Source organism: Bos taurus, chromosome 19 (assembly GCF_002263795.3).
Source record: "Bos taurus isolate L1 Dominette 01449 registration number 42190680 breed Hereford chromosome 19, ARS-UCD2.0, whole genome shotgun sequence".
NCBI lineage: Eukaryota > Metazoa > Chordata > Mammalia > Artiodactyla > Bovidae > Bos > Bos taurus.
Genome location: NC_037346.1, coordinates 50,376,072 through 50,396,742, shown reverse-complemented (window position 1 = coordinate 50,396,742; position 20,671 = coordinate 50,376,072). Strand labels below are relative to the sequence as shown.

Here is a 20,671-nt window from a genome sequence, read left to right as displayed (position 1 = left end):
TATTTTGAAGAGCCACAGAAGCTAATGAGTTAATTTGTCTTTGGATTGAAATGAAGGACCCCACTCCCTGCTCCATGTCTTCATTAAGTTCTTAGGACAGCTTGTAGTAGAATTGGGCAGAGGTTGAGCTGCCTCCAATCCCGGTGCCTAGGGCTGCTGCTCTGCCAGTCCCAATCAGGAGGGGGCTATGACAGCTGGTCTTTTTTGTGGGAAAGTTCCCCTTGTGGGGAGACTCTTTATTCTACCTCTTCTTCTTTGAGGAATGTTAGGCCCGGGGTCAGGAAGACCAAGATGCAAGGTCCAGGGGGTCCAAAGGGAGACACGAATATGTGCAGGTCCCGCAGAGAGTGAGGATTCCCGGATTGGTGCAATTGTTTGTGCTGTTCCAGAGAACTCAAGTGGAACAGAAGGAGGGAGCGGAGTTTGTAAGACCAGTGTAGTTGGGACTAGAGTAGTTGATACAGGTTAGGTTTGAAGAGGCTGAGAGTAGGGCATTGTCAGAGACTGGCCCAGTGGGTTGTGCAGTTTTTTGTTGGGAAGGGGAGATGTAGTTGCCCTGTAAAGGCCAGGTTGAAGGTAAAGGAATTGTTATGACACTGAGGGAGACAGTGACATGCATATCTAAGACTGGGATGTGTGTTGTGTGTACGGAAGAATTGGAAGGAAGAGTTGAGAAGGCGGGTAAGGTGTTGGTTGCCAGAGGGAGGTTTTAGGACAGGCCGTAACTGGGAAAGGAGGTCTAGGCGTTTATAAGGCTCAGGGGTCGCCTGTAACCTGGAAGTTATGTTCTTGATGACTTGTTCTTGTTTCTTTTCCCGATTTTGATCTAGTACCCCGCCCCCATCTGAGTACCCCCAGTGGGTAATGGGATAGAAACATATGTTTCTTCCATTTGGCTTATGGCAGGTACTCATGAAACTCCCTCTCTTGTGTTTGTGGTGGGAAATGCTTCTATCCACCCCGAAAAGGTGTCCACAAGGACCAGGAGGTATCTGACTCTCCGGACCGGGGGCATATGCGTAAAGTCTATCTGCCAGTCCTGTGTTGGGAGGCTGCCTCGCATCTGATGGGTTGGAAAGGATGTCGGTTTAAGGTTGGAATTGGGGTTAGTACATTGACATGTTTGACAGGAGCAGGTAAGGTTATCTAAATATTGTTGGTCAGCATTGGATATGGGGAAGTGGTTACGGAGGAACTGTCGGAGTGTCTTGGATGAGGGAGGAAAAAGTGAGTGTAGATAAGAGAGGATTTCTGTGGTGGAGGGAGGGTCGGGTGGAGTCAGAGCTAGGATGACAGGGGACTGGAGGGAAGGATGGGACAGGGCTGTCTCCTTTCCTTCTGGTCTGCAGAGTTGTTGTAGCTGATACGACACTTCCCTTTTGATGCCCCTACAGTGGAGGATGGCGGCTTTGTTTGCTAAGAGTGCTGCCTCTAGGAGTTTGTGGATCAGGTCTGAATTAATAATGGGGGGTCCCTTTTGGGTTAGGAAACCTCTTTCCCTCCATATTAGGATGTTTGAGTGAAGTACGTTATAGGCATATTTGGAGTCTGTGTGGATGTTAACCCTTAGATTTTTAGCCAGAGTTAAAGCTCTGGTGGCTTCCCAGTTAAAGGCTTTCCTTTTAGCTCAGAGGATAAAGCGTCTGCCTGCAAAGCAGGACCCCGGGTTTGATCCCTGGGTTGGGAAGATCCCCTGGAGAAGGAAATGGCAACCCACTCCAGTATTCCTGCTTGGAGAATCCCATGGACAGCGGAGCCTGGCAGGCTACAGTCCACGGGGTCGCAAAGAGTCTAACACGACTGAGCGACTTCACACTCACACACTCAAAGCTCTGGTGAGAGCTATCAGTTCTGCCTGTTGGTAGGTGGTGTGAGGTGGCAGAGGTGAAGCTTCAATTGTCTGTGTTCCATGATTGTGACAAAGGTCCCCTTGGATGATGACATATTCTGCTGCAAAGGGTGGGGATTTTTGAGAGCTGCCATCAACGAACCAGTGTGGGGTGTCTGGGTCTAGGATGGGCTGATCTGTTAAATGTTGGAAGGGGTTTTGGGTAAGATCTACTGTTAGGCTGCAGCTATGTAGGAGGGAGTCTGTTGTAGAGGACGTGGGTAATAAGCTGGCGGGGTTAAGGGGAGAATGAGAGCTGAGGGTCGAGGAGAAAAGTATGTAGGACCTGTACCCTGGAAGGGGGAAGGGAGAGGAAAGCCAGATGTGATAGTAAGTCTCCGAAGGTGTGTGGAGAACAGACTGTTAAAGGGGCATGCCTAGAGGGTTTATTTGCTTCGGGTACGAGGGCTGCGATAGCAGCCATGGCCTGTATACTGGGAGGCCAGCCCTTGGTCACCATGTCAGCTGTTTTGATAGATAGGCTATGGGAACCCAGGTGTCTCCAGCCCGCTGACACAGAAGTCCCAGGGCCTGTGCTTGGTTGGAGTGTGCAAAGAGAAAGAATGGTCTAGTGTGATGTGGCAGGTGGAGAGTTGGCACTCGGAGGAGGCTCTGGGTGAGCTGGCGAAGAGGATTGGCCAGAGAGGAGGGGTTAAAAAGGGGCTCATCCGGACATCCTTTAGTTGCCTCATAGAGCAGTTTGCATGAGGGGGAAGTTAGGGATCCAGATACGGAAAAAGTTGAGGAGGCCGAGGATAGACAGGAGCTCCCTTTTCGTTTTTGGAAGTGGACAGTTAATCAAGGCCTGGATTCTATCTGGGGGAATAGTTCTTTGTTGATGGGATATGGAGAGCCCCATGTAGGTGATGATGGTCTGGGCTATATGGGCCTTAGATTGGGATACCCGATAACCCCAGGATCCCAGGGCCCCAAGGAGTTTGGCAGTATGTTGGAGGCAGAGTTTTCGGGTTGGGCTACAAAGGTGGAGGTCATCTACGTATTGCAGGAGATGACTCAGGGCTAGGTCGAGTGTCTCTAGGTCCTTTTGTAAAGCCTGTCCAAAAAAGTGGGGACTGTCTCTGAACCCCTGGGGGAGAACTGTCCATGTTAGTTGTTGGGAAACGTGAGTCTCGGGATCTTGCCAGGTGAAGGTGAAAGGGGGTTGTGAGAGGGGGTGGAGCGGGATGGTGAAAAAGGCGATCTTTGAGATCTAATACCGTGAAGTGGGTTGCAGTCGGGGGTATGGCGGACAGAAGGGTGTAAGGGTTAGGGACTACTGGGAATGTCGATGTAAGAAAAGCCTCATTGACTTTCACAGATCCTGGTTCAGGATTCTGGACCAGATCCTGGTCACTTCCTTACTGCCAGAGTAGGGGTGTTGTGTGGTGAATGGGTAGGAATTAGGATAGAGGCTTGAAGAAGATGGTCTACGATAGGCTTAAGTCCCTTGTGGGCCTCCGGGGTGAGAGAGTACTGTTGTTGGGTAATTATAGTCAAGGGGTCTTTTAGGGTAATGTGGACTGGGGGATGATGTTTGGCTATGGATGGGTGATCAGTGTCCCAGACTTGGGGGTCTGAGGTGGGTAGATCCAAGGGAAGGTCAGGGTGAGGGATAGGGACCGTCCAGGTGCCATCTGCATGCAGAATATAGAGACTGTATCGAGAGGGGTATGGTCATAAATACTCCCAATTTGGATAACAAACCTCTCTCTAGGAGTGCCATCGGGCACTGAGGCATTATGAGGAATGAGTGTATAAGGGTCGGTTTTCCAAATTGACAGAGTAATAGAGGGCTGATTTTTGGCCTTAGGGGAACTCCAGAGACCCCCTTGACTGTGAGTTCTGAGTCTTGAGTCGGGCCAGAGTAGGAAGTTAAGAGAGAGAAAGCAGCTCTGGTGTCTACTATAAACAAGGTCTTTTTTCCAGCCACTACCCCATCTACCCTAAGTTCTGAGCTCATGTTTGGGACACAGGCCGGGGGGCTGGAACCTGGGCTCCATCATTGGAACAACTCTCGTAGGGTTGGGCTGGGGTTCTGGGGAGAAGTGGGGATTTCCCCAGAGTTGCCAGGGCGTCCCTGCAGACAGTCCATCTTCCAGTGTCCCCATTGGCCATAGGTTGGGCATGCTTTTGGGGGGACCGTGGGTGTGGGCATGCCTTTGCCCGGTGTCCTGAACTGGTTGCATCGGAAGCAGGGTCCGGGGCTGAGGGGCGGGTCTTAAATCTCGTTCTGGGCATGACTTGGGCCAGGTTGATCTCTTCCCTTAATTGCTGCCACCAAAAAGGCATATTTAGCTTTTCTCTCATGTTCCTTTTCTCTCTTAGCCTCCTCCTCTCTATTATTGAACACCTTGAAGCCTACTTCTAGAAGGTCTCTTTGGGGGGTCTCAGGGCCCTTTTCTAGTTGTCGAAGCTTGCATCTGATTGTCAGGGGCGGACTGGCTGATGAATGTGAAGGTAGAGTAAGCCAGCAGGGGTGGTGATATCTAGGTTGGTATACTTCTGGACTGCCTCTGTGAGGCGGGCCGAGAATAAAGCTGGATTTTCGTCTGCCCCTTGGGAGATTTTCCTGACTTTATCATAATTGACATGGATATGAGTATTTTTCTGCATCCCTTCTAGAATGCAGGTAATCATATGATTCTCCTGATACCTGGGTCACCGGGCTGGTAAGTCCAGTGGGGATCTAACGGAGGCACCGCCTCATCAGCACCTGGGTTCTCCCAGTCTTGCTTATGTAAATGATCAGCATGGACTTTTGCAGCTTGCCAGATATGGCCTTTTTCATCAGGGGTGAGAGTGGCATTTAGGATATAATAGACGTCACTCCATGTGAGGTTATAGGCCTGGGAGAGTCTCAGGAATTCTTTCCTGGGTCTGGTAGGATTTTCAGAAAACGATCCTAACTTTTCTTCTATCTGGCTCATATCTGACAATGAAAATGGTACGTGGACTCAGGTGGGGCCCTCTGGTCCTGCCACCTCTCTCAGGGGATCATGTTGGGTACATGACCGTGTGGCAGTGGGGGAAGGAAGGGGGGAGGGGGAGTCGGGGAGATGGAGTAGCGGGGTCGAGGGGCGTCAGGAGAGGTTTCTGGGCCAGTAGGAGAGTTGGATGAAGGGGAAGGAGAGGGTTGGCGGGTGGCAGGTAGAGAAGGGGCGCGGAAAGTCGCGGTCTGCGGTTAGTTGAGGAAGAGCCCGTTTGCTTGGGAGACAAGGTGCATAGAAGGACCTCGTGGGTGGAGCAGGCCTTGCATAGGGAGGGCCTGCTCCAAAGGGCCCAAAAGCCTTGGGCATATGGGACCTCCAACCACTTGCCATTCTGTTTAAGGAAGTTGATGAGATTTTGAAGAATGTTCAACTCAAATGTGCTGACTTCAGGCCAGCGGTCTTGATTGTCTAATTATTATTGAGGCCAAATCTGTGTACAGAGTTGTTTTAAACGGTTAGCTTTGAGTTCAGTGAGTGACAGTGGTTTGAGATTTTTGAGAACACAGGTCAGAGGGGAATCTTTTGGGATGGATTGGCCAGACCCCATAATTGAAAGGCAAGCAGAGGCTCCTATTGAGAGCTTGAGTCCTCACCCGTAGTCGCAATAGGAGTTATGAGAAGAGAGCTCTGTGTTGAGGTGGAGCATCCCCCACCGTCACCTACAGAGTGCCCCTGGGCTGGGGGTCCCCGGGACCCGGAGAGGACTGAGTTCTAGGGCGCCTCCTGAACACCGTCCGGATCTTACCTTAATCTAGGGGCCGGCTTGAGTGGAGTGTTGCATGTAGAGCAGTCGAATGGAAGGAGTTCCCTATTCCAGAGGTCATCAGAGAGAGAGAGAGAGAGAGGGAAAGGGGGTAGAGCCGAGGCCTGGGGGTACGCAAAGCACCAATAAAGCCTTAGGCCAAGGCTTGAACCCCTCACGAAGGCACTAGTGTCCCGGAGGGGAACTTGAGCCCTGGCAGAAAAGTGAGCTCGGAGGATGTTCGCGCTCCCGGATTCCCGGAAAAGGGAAAACATGAGAGTGAGGGAGAGTGAGAGGGAGTGAGCCGAGTGCCTCGCCCCTTCCAGGTTTCGGCACCAAGAACGTAAGGTATAGTTCAGGCCGAGGCAGAGAGAGGAAAGACGAGCTCAACAGAAGTAGGTTACCTTCATTCAGGCAAGGAGGGGCGACAGTCGGCCTAAGCACCAGGCTGAGAGCCAGAGGGACCAGGGAGGCTCCATATTTGTAGGGAGGTTTGTGGAAGCGATAAGGGAAACGTTAATCAGGCGGGATGTTTTGGGTATTCTTTAGTTGAGATGGCATTTGTAGTTGGGCAGGGGGTGATAAGTCTTCTGGGCAGGTGTAGGCGGTGGAAGGTCTCTGGACAGGGGGTGATAAGTCCCAGATAGATGCAACCGGCCTGGAGCATCAGGGCGGGACCTAAAGTTCTGTTTGTTTTCTCTGAAGTTAAATGATTCAGCAAGGGCCTTTGAGACTGTTGTTTTCTTTTCTAGGCCCAAAAGACTCCTTCAGGCCCAAGTGTGATTCTGATGACGACAGTGTCACCAGCTGGAGGGGCCTCTGGCTGCCTGGACCCCTGAATGACCGTGTGGCACAGGCCCCCTGCACAGGCTGCCAGGGTAGGTCTGCTGCTGCTGCTGCTGCTGCTAAGTCACTTAAGTTGTGTCCGACTCTGTGCGACCCCATAGACGGCAGCCCTCCAGGCTCCCCTGTCCCTGGGATTCTCCAGGCAGGAACACAGGGTAGGGCTGGAGGCCCCTGTTTCCACGGATCCCCCACCGCAGACCATCACCAGGAGGCCCCTCTTCCAACAGAGGGCACGGGCAGCTGAGAGGAGACCTGGTCAGGTGTATATGTGCCTGGGGGATCACCCACATATGAGTCTCCCTCACCCTGAGCAGACCCTCAGACCAGGCCCCCCAGGCATGCTGACTCACACCTGCCAACTTGGGGCCCAGTTCAGAATGGTATTCCGCCTCCCCCGACCACCCCCGAGAGCAGCTGCCTAGAAGGCCTGTCCAGTTAGAGTCAGACATGGAACAACAGACTGGTTCCAAATTGGGAAAGGAGTACGTCAAGGCTGTATATTGTCACCCCGCTTATTTAACTTATACGCAGCGTACATAGTGCAAAATGCTGAGCTGGTTGAAGCACAAGCCGAAATCAAGATTGCCGGGAGAAATATCAATAATCTCAGATATGCAGATGACACCACCCTTATGGCAGAAAGCGAATGGGAACTAAAGAGCCTTTTGATGAAACTGAAAAAGAGAATGAAAAACTGGCTTAAAACACGACATACAAAAAACTAAGATCTTGCCTGCCTCCCAGACATCTCAGCTTTTTGGCAGGATAGCCCTCACGGGGACGAGGAGGCAGGAGGCTGGGCTGCTCCCTCGGCTGGCCATTCTGTCAAGGCCCCTGTCTTGTCCCTAGTCTGGTTTCTGAGACAAGATGACCTCCTGCTCCCAACAAGTGCCTTCCCACCCACCTCCCCTCCCCCTAGCAGAGTGCAAGCCAGAGACGTGCAGGAGGGATGACTATTTCAGGCCCAAGGCCACGTCATTGGTTCCGGGTCCACGTGTTCCTCTTTGTGTGTGTGTCGCTCAGTCCTGTCCAACTCTTAGTGACCCCATGGACTGTCGCCTGCCAGGCTTCTCTGCCCACAGACTTCTCCAGGCAAGAATACTGGAGTGGGTTGCCATTCCCTCTTCCAGGGGTTCTTCCCGACCCAGGGAGGGAAACTGAGTCTCCTACATTGCAGGCAGATTCTTTACCATCTGAGCCACCAGGGAATCCCATCTGCTCCTTTAGTAGCAAACAATCTCCACATTCTTTCAGCCTCTGAATGCTTTTTTGAACCCTTTATCAGCTGAGCCAGTGAAAATCCAACAAGGAAATGACAACTGGGTGGCCGATACTCCATGCGCAACAACGATGGAGTGATGCCGGGAGCCTCCACGGGAGACCCCACCCATGACAAAGGTCATGCGGAAGAGACCTGACAGGCAAAGGCAGATCGGGCCTCAAGGGACCCCCTGAACCTGCTCGAGCATCTACCCCAAAACCAGAATCTGTCTGCCTTACTATTTTGTGCCTTTCACCAACTCTTCTGACATTAACAGGAGGTCATCCCCGACCTCTTTTCTCTGGAAAAAGTCAACTTAGGGCTTTAGTTAAGAAGTCTCTTGGACACAAAAGGAATATTTCTATTTTAACCCCTCTGTTGGCGTTCTAGCTTGCCTGACAGGTTTACCATACTCTTGCAATTAACACACATGATTGTTCACAACTCCGCAACCTTGAAAGGCACGGGAAGCCAAAACATTCTAAAAGTCCTAATGAGCATAGAGTCCTTTAAGGGGTGAACAATTATTAGAATAGATAGTACTGGTAAAGGGCTTCATTATCGGGCCAATGCTTGCTGCCGAGTGCCCATATCCCTTATCCACTGTGAACCTGGGAGTGATTGGTTAACGTAGTTGGAATGTAAGAAAAACAAGCAGCAGCCTTGGAATTACCCACATCAGACCTTTGAGCTAATTGGTTCTTTCTTTGTTGCGACCCACTGCACCTTTGCTCCGTGAGAATGTAACTCTGTTTAGTATTTTCTGAGGCTGGGAGAAATATAAAGAAAAAACACTTCAAGGGAAAATAAGTTTTCTGGCTGAGCAGCCTTTATCAAAAAAGGGTCATAAAATGTCCACATGCCTCCAAGGCCAGAAGATATTGTACACAACATTGTTTATGGGAAAGTTATGCAGAAAAAATCCTGGTTTTGATAAAGACAAAACAGATGTAATGTTTGGGCTGACTCTGTATGACTTTGCATCTTTCATTTCCCTTTATGTACAAGTGAAGGTATAAAAGTTCCTTTTGAAAATAAAGTTATGGGCCTCACTCACGGAAGCTTGCTCTCCCCATGTTGTTCTTTTTTTTCCTTTTCCCTCCTGTTCTCTCTGTTCTTCTTTCAGGATGACTCCTTGGAACACAGGAGCTTTATTGGCTTTCTGTGTTTATCAAGGAGAGTTCCAGAAAAACATCTATTTCTGCTTATTGACTATGCCAAAGCCTTTGACTGTGTGGATCACAATAAACTGTGGAAAATTCTGAAAGAGATGGGAATACCAGACCACCTGATCTGCCTCTTGAGAAATTTGTATGCAGGTCAGGAAGCAACAGTTAGAACTGGACATGGAACAAAAGACTGGTTCCAAATAGGAAAAGGAGTTCGTCAAGGCTGTATATTGTCACCCTGTTTATTTAACTTCTATGCAGAGTACATCATGAGAAACGCTGGACTGGAAGAAACACAAACTGGAATCCAGATTGCTGGGAGAATTATCAATAACCTCAGATATGCAAATGACACCACCCTTATGGCAGAAAGTGAAGAGGAACTCAAAAGCCTCTTGATGAAAGTGAAAGTGGAGAGTGAAAAAGTTGGCTTAAAGCTCAACATTTAGAAAACGAAGATCATGGCATCCGGTCCCACCACTTCATGGGAAATAGATGTGGAAACAGTGTCAGACTTTATTTTTCTGGGCTCCAAAATCACTACAGATGGTGACTGCACCCATGAAATTAAAAGACGCTTACTCCTTGGAAGGAAAGTTATGACCAACCTAGACAGCATATTCAAAAGCAAAGACATTACTTTGCCAACAAAGGTTCATCTAGTCAAGGCTGTGGTTTTTCCTGTGGTCATGTATGGATGTGAGAGTTGGACTGTGAAGAAGGCTGAGAGCCGAAGAATTGATGCTTTTGAACTGTGGTGTTGGAGAAGACTCTTGAGAGTCCCTTGGACTGCAAGGAGATCCAACCAGTGCATTCTGAAGGAGATCAGCCCTGGGATTTCTTTGGAGGGAATGATGCTAAAGCTGAAACTCCAGTACTTTGGCCACCTCATGCGAAGAGTTGACTCATTGGAAAAGACTCTGATGCTGGGAGGGATTGGGGGCAGGAGGAGAAGGGGATGACAGAGGATGAGATGGCTGGATGGCATCACTGACTCGATGGATGTGAGTCTGAGTGAACTCTGGGAGTTGGTGATGGACAGGGAGGCCTGGTGTTCTGTCGATTCATGGGGTCGCAAAGAGTCAGACACGACTGAGCGACTGATCTGATCTGATCTGATCTGATCTGAAGGAAGATCAAGCCCTGCTCTCCACTTTGCTATCCTTATCGCCTAGGCCGTCAATCTGAGGGTATCCCTGGATCCTGCTGGGGCTAGACCCCGACAGAGTGAAGGAGTGTGGGGACTCCATTCACATGCCACCAGTCAAGTCCCGAGATTTTGTGCCAAATGGCAACAAACCGGGGTTTTGTGACTAGTGTGAATATTTTATGAAGCAGGTGGGACTCAGTGCTCTCTGAAAGCCTTACTCCCCTCCTTTATTTAGCAGTCTGCCTCCAAAAGCTTCCCAGGTGACTCAGAGATGAAGAATCTGTCTACCCAGCAAGAGAGGCAAGTTTGGTCCCTGGGTGGGGAAGACCCCTGGAGAAGGGAATGGCAACATACTCCAGGATTCTGCCTGGGAAATCTCAGGGATGGAGGAGCCTGATGGTCTACCATCCATGACATCGTAAAACAGTTGGACTCAACTCAGCAAATACATCAGAAGCAGCCACCTCCAAAGTGGGGAGGGGCTGGGGGGCCAGCTCTGTAAACACTTGTTCCTCTGTCCCAGGGACACCCATGGCTGTTGAGCAGCCTTCACAGAGAACCCACCGTGTTGCGAATGGCTGACCTTGACCCCGTGGTAGAGCAGGGACCTCGTCAGAACAAAACACCCCTGTTTACTGACCCCTCGAAGAAGGGAACTGCACGCTCTCTCCCTCCCTCCTCCCACCCCAAGGGTCCCAGCCTCAGTGTGGACAGTCCCCTGGGGTTCCCATGAAGCCTGAACAGCCGGCTGGGCTCTGCTCTCAGCCTGTGGACCTCCCCCTCAGGCTGACTCTGGCACATTCCGGAAGGTGGGGACCTGAACCCTCAGGTGTGTGCTGACCAGCTGATGCCCAGGCTTCTGGACCTGTCCCCAGGGCACCTGCCCTACCTGCTCACAGCCCTCCTCGGGGCCCCTTGTGGGAAAATACCCAATTTTAAACTTTGACCCTCAGTCATCTCAGACCTGGTGGCCTCTGGCCTGTATATTCTAGCCCTGGGCCTGGAAGCCTCTATCAAGAGAGGAGGTCAGAGTTCAAATGAGGATGCAGAGGAAGAAAGCACTGCCCCAGGGTTGGGGTGAGGAGGGGGAGGACAGGAGGGGCATCTGTGCTCCTGGAGTGTCCTGGTGCTGAGGGCCAATCTTCTTAGGCCAGGAGGACGGGAAGACCCTTGAACCTTCTCACCCCCACTCAAGGCTGAGTGAGCCTCTGAACAGGGTGGCATTGGGGGAGTGTTCTGGGGGGATGCAGTTAACAAAAAAAAAAAAACCACACAGTGAGAGAGCTATGATGGAGTGAGAGAATCCGTCCCAAGAGATGGGGGAGGCCAGTTCGTGGGGCTTCTGGCCAGGAGTACAGGTGGGCTTTCCTGGTGCTCTAGTGGTAAAGAACCCGCCTACCAATGCAGGAACCGTAAGAGACCTGGGTTGGATCTCTGGGTTAGCAAGATCCCCTGAGGAGGGCATGGCAACCCACCCCAGAATTCTTGCCTGGAGAATCCCATGGACAGAGGAGCCTGGTGGGGTACAGGCCATAGGGTCACAGAGTCGGAGACGACTGAAATGACTTGGCACATACAGATGGTCAAGGATACATCTGGGCGAAGGTGACTCTACTGCTTGCCACAGAGAACAGATATATCACAAGTTAAGGGTGAGGGTGCTTTTCTTTGTGTGGGAAAACGCAAGCAGCTGGGGTCAGTGAAATTCTTCCTGAGTCACGCATCTAATCATCTGACAGGCTGCTTGTCCGGATACACAGAGTCCGTTAACGTCTCTAATTCCTATCTGAGCACAGAAGTGCACGGTGAGTCCCCAGCTGCAGCGGATCAACCTTTGCAGAACTGGACAGTGAGCAAGACACGCTGTGCTCCTCTTTTGTGTGCAGGGTCAAGCCCAGCAGGCTGCAGCCCTCAGCTGAGTCACTCAGGGATGGCCCCTCAGCCTTGGTGACCATCCAGGAGCCCCTGGGAGCTCTCTCTCTTCTCCAGATGGTCTTGGGATAACCTTCCACCCAGGAAAGGCAGCATGGTGGTGCCAGGGTCCCACAGCCCTCCCCTGGGAAAGGCCAGGGATGGGTCAGAAGGGGGACATGATGGCCTTCAAAGGTCCAGGGCTTTGCACTTAGAGCCCGTGGGCATTTCAGCCTGGCCCCAGCCCTTCCACCCACTGCCCCGGGGCCTTGGGGAAGCCTAAGATAGCCAAGGAGGGGTCATTCTACTGTCCCTATCATCCCATCAACCCCGCTCTCTCTAACCTAATAAAAATTGCTGTTTATTCTTAAAGAACACAGTATTCTCTGATTACTCGAGCACAGGACTGTTGTAGAAATTCTGCAGGAAAAAAAGTTGAAGAAACTGTAAAAACCTTTAGTTCCCAGACTCAGACTTACTTCCTGATGACATTCTATGTTCGTCTAGCTTTTCTGGAAGTATATATTTCTATGGATTCAAAAGGAAGGGGCTTCCCAGATGGCACTAGAACCTGCCTGCCAATTCAGGAGCTATAAGCACATGCAGGCTCGATCCCCGGATCGGGAAGATCTCCTGGAGGATTGCATGGCAACCCACTTCAGAATTCATGCCTGGGAAATCCCATTACAGAGGAGCCTGGCAGGCTGCACGCCAGTGGGTCCCAAAGAGTCAGACGCCATTGAAACGAGTTAGCATGCAGGCAGGTGTGCATTCAAAGGGAAATTGGGATGATGCTGTCTGCACAGTTGGGGGTTTGGGCTGCCTGGTTCTGCTGATGCCCCGACAGTACTGTCAGACGTGCCCAGCCTCACCACAGCCCCTCAGTCCACACCAGACATGTCCACACACAGGAGCTGTGTATGGAACCTGTAACTGATGCAGCTGCGGTCACAGGAGCGCCCCAACCAGATCCTCTGCTTCCCCGAAGACCCTCAGGTGGTCCCAGGAGCACTGGCTCCTCCAGGCTCAGCGGTACTTCCAGGGCCAGGGCCCCTCTCTGCCACACGACAGACCCCCAGGGACCCTCCCCCTCAACGACCATTTCAAGCAGCCCCTGAAGAAGGTCTTTCCCAGCTCCTGCCTCCCCCAGGAACAGCTGAGGAGTCTCCCTCTGTCCCAAGCACTCTTTCTGAGATGCCTCTCGGAAACTCCCGTGGAGGGAGGGCATCTCCCGGGAACAGAAGGTGCTACATCCTGGGCCCTGGCCTGCCCTCTCTTTGGTCTGGGGTTAGAGTCTTCCCAGAGAAGCGTCCTGATTCTCGGGTAATTCTGGGAATGGAGGCAGAAAGTTGAAAGGAGAGAGCAGACTCTGTGTGTGAAGGTTCCTCCACCACCTTCTCTGGGGATCACATGGGGTGACTGGGGCAAGAGAGAGCCGGAGGCTGGGGCATGTGGGCCACTCTCAGGCTCAATGGGATGCAGGGAAGCCTCTTTGAAGGGCTCTAACTTTTATGTATGTTTTTGTAACTGCATGTCCCTCCCTGGCCTGCTGGTCCAGGGACTTCCCGGGATTGGGTCATAAGCCTCACCCTTCTTGGCATTGGTTCCCACTCAGCCCTCCACAAATGTTTGTTGAATAAACAAGAGTTGATTTGGCAAAGAATTCACATTGTTAGGGCAGAGTACTTTAAACAAATCAATAAATAACAACACAAAATCAACAAATCAACACAAAAATGGACTTATCCTGCCCCACAAAGTTCCTGTGCCAGGGATGCCTCTCACCTTACAGGTGAGGATGGTGTGGGGAGCAGGTTTGAACACCCCAAGTCATCTAGCACCCTGGCAGTTTTCGAGGATGCTCCCCCAAGGCCCAGATTAGCCAGACCAGTCCCCCAGGAAGGTCTGAGTTGGCTCAGGGACTCACATCTGGTATCCCCAGCTCCTGTGCCTGCAGCCCCACCTGTGACTTTCCTGCCACAACCCTGGGTGATGCCAGGGAGCTCGTCACTTTTGCACAGGACTTGCCTTTCAAGGTAAACACCCGACTGGGCCCCACCGGGGGCAGGACACCCACTCTGCGCTCAGAGGCATTAGAACAAGAGGGAACTTGCTCTTTGGGGACCAGGGGGAAGCTCAGGCTGGTAAGCCTGTTTGGAGGCAGGGGGACAGCAGCAGGATGGGTGCTTAACTGAGGAAAGCGGGCAGGCGGTGTCTCAGTCAGGGCCACCAAGGGATGGGGTCACCAACCCCCTCATGGCACTGTGCATCCTGTACATAAACCACAGCGCTTGTGAGCACACCAGGGGATTCCCTCTCGGGATACCATCCCCGGAGACTTACTTTCTGTTTACCTCTTATTTCACTTCTATGCAGAGTACATCATGCGAATTGCCAGGCTGGGTGAAGCACAAGCTGGAATCAAGACTGTTGGAAGAAATACCAACAACCTCATAGATGATACCACTCTAAATGGCAGAAAGTGAAGAGAAACCAAAGAGCCTCCTGATGAGGGTGAAAGAGGAGAGTGAAAAAGCTGGCTTAAAACTCAATATTTATAAAACTAAGACCATAGCATCTGATCCCATCATTTCATGGCAAAGAAAGGGAAAAAATGGAAGCAATGACAGATTTTCTGTTCTTGGACTCCAAATTCACTGTGGATGGTGACTGCAGCCATGAAATTAAAAGACACTTGCTTCTTTCAGAAGGAAGGAAAGCTATGCCCAACCTACACAGCATGTTCAAAAGCAGAGACATCACTTGCTGACAAAGTTCCATATAGTCAAAGCTATGGTTTTTTCAGTAGTCATGGACAGATGTGAGAGTTGGACCATAAAAAGCTGAGTGCTGAAGAATTGATGCTTTTGAATGGTGGTGCTGGAGAAGACTCTTGAGAGTCCCTTGGACAGCAAGGAGATCACACCAGCCAATCCTAAAGGAAATCAACCCTGAATATTCACTGGAAGGACTAATGCTGAGCTGAAGCTCTATTCTGTCGGCCACTTGATGAGAAGAGCTGACTCACTGGAAAAGACCCTGATGCTGGGAAAGATTGAAGTCAAATGAGGAGGCAGCAGAGGATGGGGTGGTTGGACAGCATCACTGACTCAATGGACACAAATCTGAGCAAACTCTGGGAGGCAGTGAAGGACAAGGGAGCCTGGCATGCTGTTGCCCATGGTGTCACAGTCAGGCACAACTTAGCAACCCAACAACAACAGCTTTTGTAAATGCTGGGCAATGAACAGGTTGTCAGGATAAGGGGGAAACAGTGCTCTAATGTTTAAATCACCTAGTGAGCCCTTCCCCTTCCAGGCAGAGCTGCCTCCCCCTGGCTACTGTGGCCACTGAATCTCCATTCCTGTTGCCCCATCAGCAAGGTGACCTAAGTTACACTGACAGGGCTCGTCCCCAGAGGGGAGAGGAGAGCGTCCAGTCGGCGGTGGCCTGCGCGCCAGGGTCTGGGCAGCCCGGAGGCATCAGGGACCCTGGAGGGAGCTGTGGGGACCACATGGCTCAGCCAGACTGGCGGAGCCCACCTCCTCCCTGACTCTGAGGGGCCACTGCAGGAGTTAGACCCTCAGGACCGAGTTACTCAATGCACAGCAGGGGCGGGGCCAGAGCCAGACCTACCTCATGATCCCTGAAGCAGCAACAGGCACCCCAGTTATAAGCACTTCCATAAGTAAAATGTTATACTATTTTGAAGAAAATAAAAGAACGTTCAGATAAAGGGAAAGGCATATCTGGCTGTTGGTTGAGGAAGGATGAATACTGAAAATGTGATTCTTTCAAAAAATGAAGTGTAAAGACAAATAATTCCAAAAGCACTGAAGGCTGGGGCAGCTGGGGACAAAATAACCCGATGTTGGAGGAATGCAGCCATTTCATAAAGCAAACATCATGCTTCCGGGTGACTCCATCAGAAAGAGAAATACTAACGGGTCAAGAATTTTAGTCTTACATTTTAAAACTTAGAAATGTCTAAAACAAGAAAGTTCCCTGGTCTCTAGTGAAAAGGATTTGGCACTTTCCCTGCCGTGGCCTGGGTCCAATCCCTAGTTGAGGAATTGAGATCCCACAAGCCACGTGGCACGGCCAGCTTAGCTGAAAACATTCTGGACCTGAGACTGAAAAGACTGTGACATGAACGCTGACATCTGGACTGCAGGAGCCCTAGGGAGATCACTCAAAAGGAAGAGGAAGGATGTGCATTTCTTGGAGTTTAGAAAAAAGAAGAAAAGGAAATGCAAGATTTTGGTTGGAAGGGGGATATAGGCACTAGGGTGAGGAAGTAAGTAAAACACTCCCCTCCCCTAACCAAGGGCTTCCCAGGTGGCTCAGTGGTAGAGAAGCTGCCTGACAAAGCAGGAGATGCAGGAGGCATGGGCTCAATGCCTGGGTCAGGACGATCCGCTGGCCGAGGACATGGCAACCCACTCCAGTATTCCTGCCTGGAGAATCCCATGGATAGAAGAGCCTGGTGGGCTGCAGTCCACGGGGTCGCAAAACACCAGACACGACTCAGCAACTGAGCCCAGCACAGCACTCCTAACCAGAGACAAGAGGAAAAGTTTAAATCTTCCCCACAAGGATGATGTACGTAGGAATGAGCACAAGCGGATTCTTCCTCAGCTGCTCTGGAAATAAGGCGACACTGGACCAGGGCTTTCGAAATATTGAGGAAACGAGAAGCCAGGATTCTGGGGCTGTGAACCCAGCCTCAAAGCTCACAAACACAAAGCCCTGTTTAAACACACCCTTAGGCCCATGAGCCCTTGGAGGGTCTGCACTCCGAGACCTGCCCTTCAGTGGGGGTGCCGAGTGTCTGAGATGCCAGCAGACATGTGTTCATGAATGTGGCCACATGCCTCGGGGAAGCTGCTCAACCAGAAAGAGAGAATACAAGTCTACACATGTCAGCATAGGATGGGTGAGGGCTGGTCCACGAGGATCCCACCCACACCAGCACTGTCTCTGCCCACCTACGGAGGATTTGCCCAGCCTGGGTCCACAGTCTATGGGACCTCTCCCCTAGTGTCCACAGATACCTCTTTGCCTACAGCAATTAGAAAAAAACGGAGCCTGGAGTCAAACAAAGAACAAAGAATCGAAACACCTCTGTCCTTCCCCGCCCTTGTGACTCTCACACATTGCCCTTATTCCCCACTTTCAGAGTCTCAAAGAGAGACTTCTATCTTAGTGATTTTTATAAGCACCGAAACCTTTTCTACATGAGAGACGTACACATCCCTGCAAGGAAACTCCTGGCTTCCAGCACTTCTGTGAGGTCAGCACCTATTGGACTCCACCCTCTGGGAATGAGGGCACTCAGGTATGCCCCAGGGACACCTGTTTTGGCCACAGAGTGTCTCTATATCCCCCTGCTAGGACTCTCCGTGGGGAGGGAGCCGGGAAGAGGGGCTCCTTCTGCTCAAGGCCTAATGAAGGACAATTTATAGTTTAAACTCTTTACCACTTGCTCCTACTCACTCTCGCTCCTTATCCCTGCCTGTGTCCCCAGCATGACTTCTATCTAGGTGGACCCAACTTGCATTTCTGAAAGCTGGAATCAGGCTCTGAGGTTTCTCAATGGGCAGGGCTCGGCCCATTGTCTGTGTGTGGGGGTGATGTACACAGCAGGGGACAGGCAGGTCCCCAGATCCACGCAGCGGGGTGGACACAACCAGCTCCCCAAAGGAGGATCTGTTCAGACAGAGCTTGAAAGGGGAGAACTCAGGAACTTGGTCTCCTGGAAAACTGCCACCTACCGTTTTCTTTAGAATGACCATCTAATGCCCTGAGCCTAATAAAAATATAATAAGGAATGCACTGTCAAGAAACTCATCTTTTCCCCTGAACTCAGGGCAGTTCCTGAAATTCAAGTTCAGTTCAGTTCAGTTCAGTCACTCAGTCGTGTCTGACTCTTTGCGACCCCATGAACCGCATTTGCCAGGCCTCCCTGTCCATCTCCAAGTCCCGAGTCCACCCAAACCCATGTCCACTGTGTCGGTGATGCCATCCAAGCATCTCATCCTCTGTCGTCCCCTTTTCCTCCTGCCTTCAATCTTTCCCAGTATCAGGGTCTTTTCAAATGAGTCAGCTCTCCACATCAGGTGGCCAAAGTATTGGAGTTTCAGCTTCAACATCAGTCCCTCCAATGAACACCCAGGACTGGTCTCCTTTAGGATGGACTGGTTGGATCTCCTTGACGTCCAAGGAACTTTCAAGAGTGTTCTCCAACACCACAGTTCAAAAGTATCAATTCTTCTGCACTCAGCTTTCTTTATAGTCCAACTCTCCCATCCATACATGACTACTGGAAAAACCATAGCGTTGACTGGTCAGAACTTTCTTGACAAAGTAATGTCTCTGCTTTTATGGGAAACTGGAGTGACTTCCCATAACTTGAGGTTTCCTTTTTGAATACAGGACCTGGGTATCAGACCTGAGGTGCATTGATTCTGAATCCTTCCTGCCTCCTCCTTTCCTGGCTCCGCCCTGGAATCATCATTCGGTTTGAATGCAGCCGCTCAGACCTGCGCACAGACAGGCTGCAGCTGCCGGCGTGGAGGAGCCGGTTACCAGGTCGCAGGTGAGAGCTGGAGGGGTGGTGGCCGGGGCTCCTGGTGTAGGATCGCACTCAAATAGGGGCTGGGTTGATGCAGATGGAGCGCTGAGCTCCCAGGCTCTGCGCTCTGCCTCTCCGCTGAAGGAGGGAAAAAGACAAAGGCTTCCTGACCTGGTGGGGAACTGCGTCTCTGAGGGACAGCTCTAGGCTTGACTCTGCCGTTGTTGGGAGGGGCAGAAAGTTGGCGTCTTGAGCTCCAGCATCTCCACCCATCCGCACAAAACCTGCGTCCCAGACCAAACCTGGGAACACCGGGACACCTGCTGTCCCTGACCACATCTGGCGTGAAACACTTTCAGGTCCAGGCCAACACTGCGACTGTCATACTTGTGCACACACACTCACTTTCATGCACATACACACTTGTGTGCACTGACAAGGGGCACACATGCACACTCAGCCCATTCACTCACAAACACTCATTAAAACAGAGGAAACCTGGAGAGGGGCACTCCACTGACTCGTTCTATGCTCTCCTTTCATTTTTGGTTAAGCTGCAGCAGCAATCTAAATTCAATTCACCTCCCACTACTGGTGAATGATCTGCAATTTGAAAGCCAATTTCCACTCCCAGTGCCTGGGGAGCCAGAGCCCCTGGGAGGCCCTCATCCCCTGGGACTAAATAGTGAAGGTGGTGGGGAGGTACAGGCCCCCACCCATCCCCGGAGGGTGCAACCAGCAGGTGCAAGGAGGGGAGGATTCTCAGAAGAAGTGCCTTGTGAAAGAGAGTGAGAAGTAGCCCAGCTGATGGGCTGGCAGGTACTGATGGCCCGTGAGAGCAGCAATGGTTTACAGACTCAGCCCCCAGGCCTGGAGGAACTTATTACTGCCCAGTAGGGATCCCTCCAGAGAAGGCAATGACAACCCAGCCCACTAATATTGCCTGGAAAATCCCATGGATGGAGGAGGCTGGTGGGCTGCAGTCCATGGGGTCACACAGAGTCTGAGATGACTGAGCGACTCACTTTCATTTTCACTTTCATGCATTGGAGACGGAAAAGGCATCCTACTCCAGTGTTCTTGCCTGGAAAATCCCAGGGATGGGGGAGCCTGGTGGGCTGTCGTCTATGGGGTCGCACAGAGTCGGACACGACTGAAGCAACTTAGCAGCAGCAGCAGCAGCAACCAGTGACCCTCCCTTCTGGACATAGCAGCAGGGACAGGACACAGCAAAGGCTCCCTGGACTGGGGCATCCCTTCCTTCTGAGCCAGGGTTGGGGCTCCATTTCAGTGTCTCCTGAAGGTGGTTGGTCGTCTCCCTCCACACTGTTGGTGAAAGGCTTGCCTGGACAGCAGGGTGCTCACCATCCCATGTAAATATCCAGGTACATACACGTTACCACTGAGCCTTTGCGTTGAAAACCTGGTCCACCTTCTCCTAGGCGCTGCAGCAATGGAGATCCCTGCTGACCTAGAACCCCTGTGCCCCTGGTCAGCTGATAAGCCTCGAGCCACATACCTGCTGCCTCAGTTTCCCCAAGGTCCTGTGGCAGGACAAAGTGCTGGCAATGGCATGCACCTTCCAAGGTGTTCCACTGACTCCCAAATGTGACCACGTCCCCAGTGACAGCACAAATCCCAGCTGTGTGCCCCAGCTTAACACATGGAGATACCAGCAGCTGTGACAGTGATCTGAGAGAATGGTGAATTGTTGCCTCACTTTTCCCAACTCCAGAAACCTCAGGGCCCCTCCAGCTCTTGCCCCATCATGCAGTCTTCCTGTAGCACCCCCGACCCTCTGCCTTCTCACCCCACTCTTCCCCTGTTGTGCCCTGGCCTCTCTCTCTCCCATTTTCCTGTCCTTTGCAGCATCAGAGACAAGAGGAGGGACTCAGGCAGAGGAGTGGAAATGCCAGACTTAAAAACCCATCTGAATTTCAGATAACGAATCACTTTGAAATGTAAATATGTGGCAAAAACTGCACAAATTATGCCTATATTTAAAAATAAGACAGCAGTGGAACCCCAGACTGATAAGGCCGGCCAAGGTGTCTGAGGACACGGGGAGCTCCTCCCATCCCCAGTCCAGCTCCTCCAGCCCAGACCAGCTCCTCCCATCCCCATTCCAGCTCATCCATCC

The 20,671-nt window shown here is 51.5% G+C and overlaps 1 long non-coding RNA gene across 1 annotated transcript; it reads left to right on the top strand.

Annotated features, from left to right (window-relative positions):
• Window positions 1-1,624: 1,624 nt before the first annotated feature.
• On the top strand, window positions 1,625-16,942 carry LOC132343108 (uncharacterized). The gene is made up of 3 exons (XR_009491792.1): window positions 1,625-2,051; window positions 6,373-6,498; window positions 6,998-16,942. It is a non-coding gene; the product is annotated as an uncharacterized lncRNA (long non-coding RNA).
• Window positions 16,943-20,671: the final 3,729 nt, after the last annotated feature.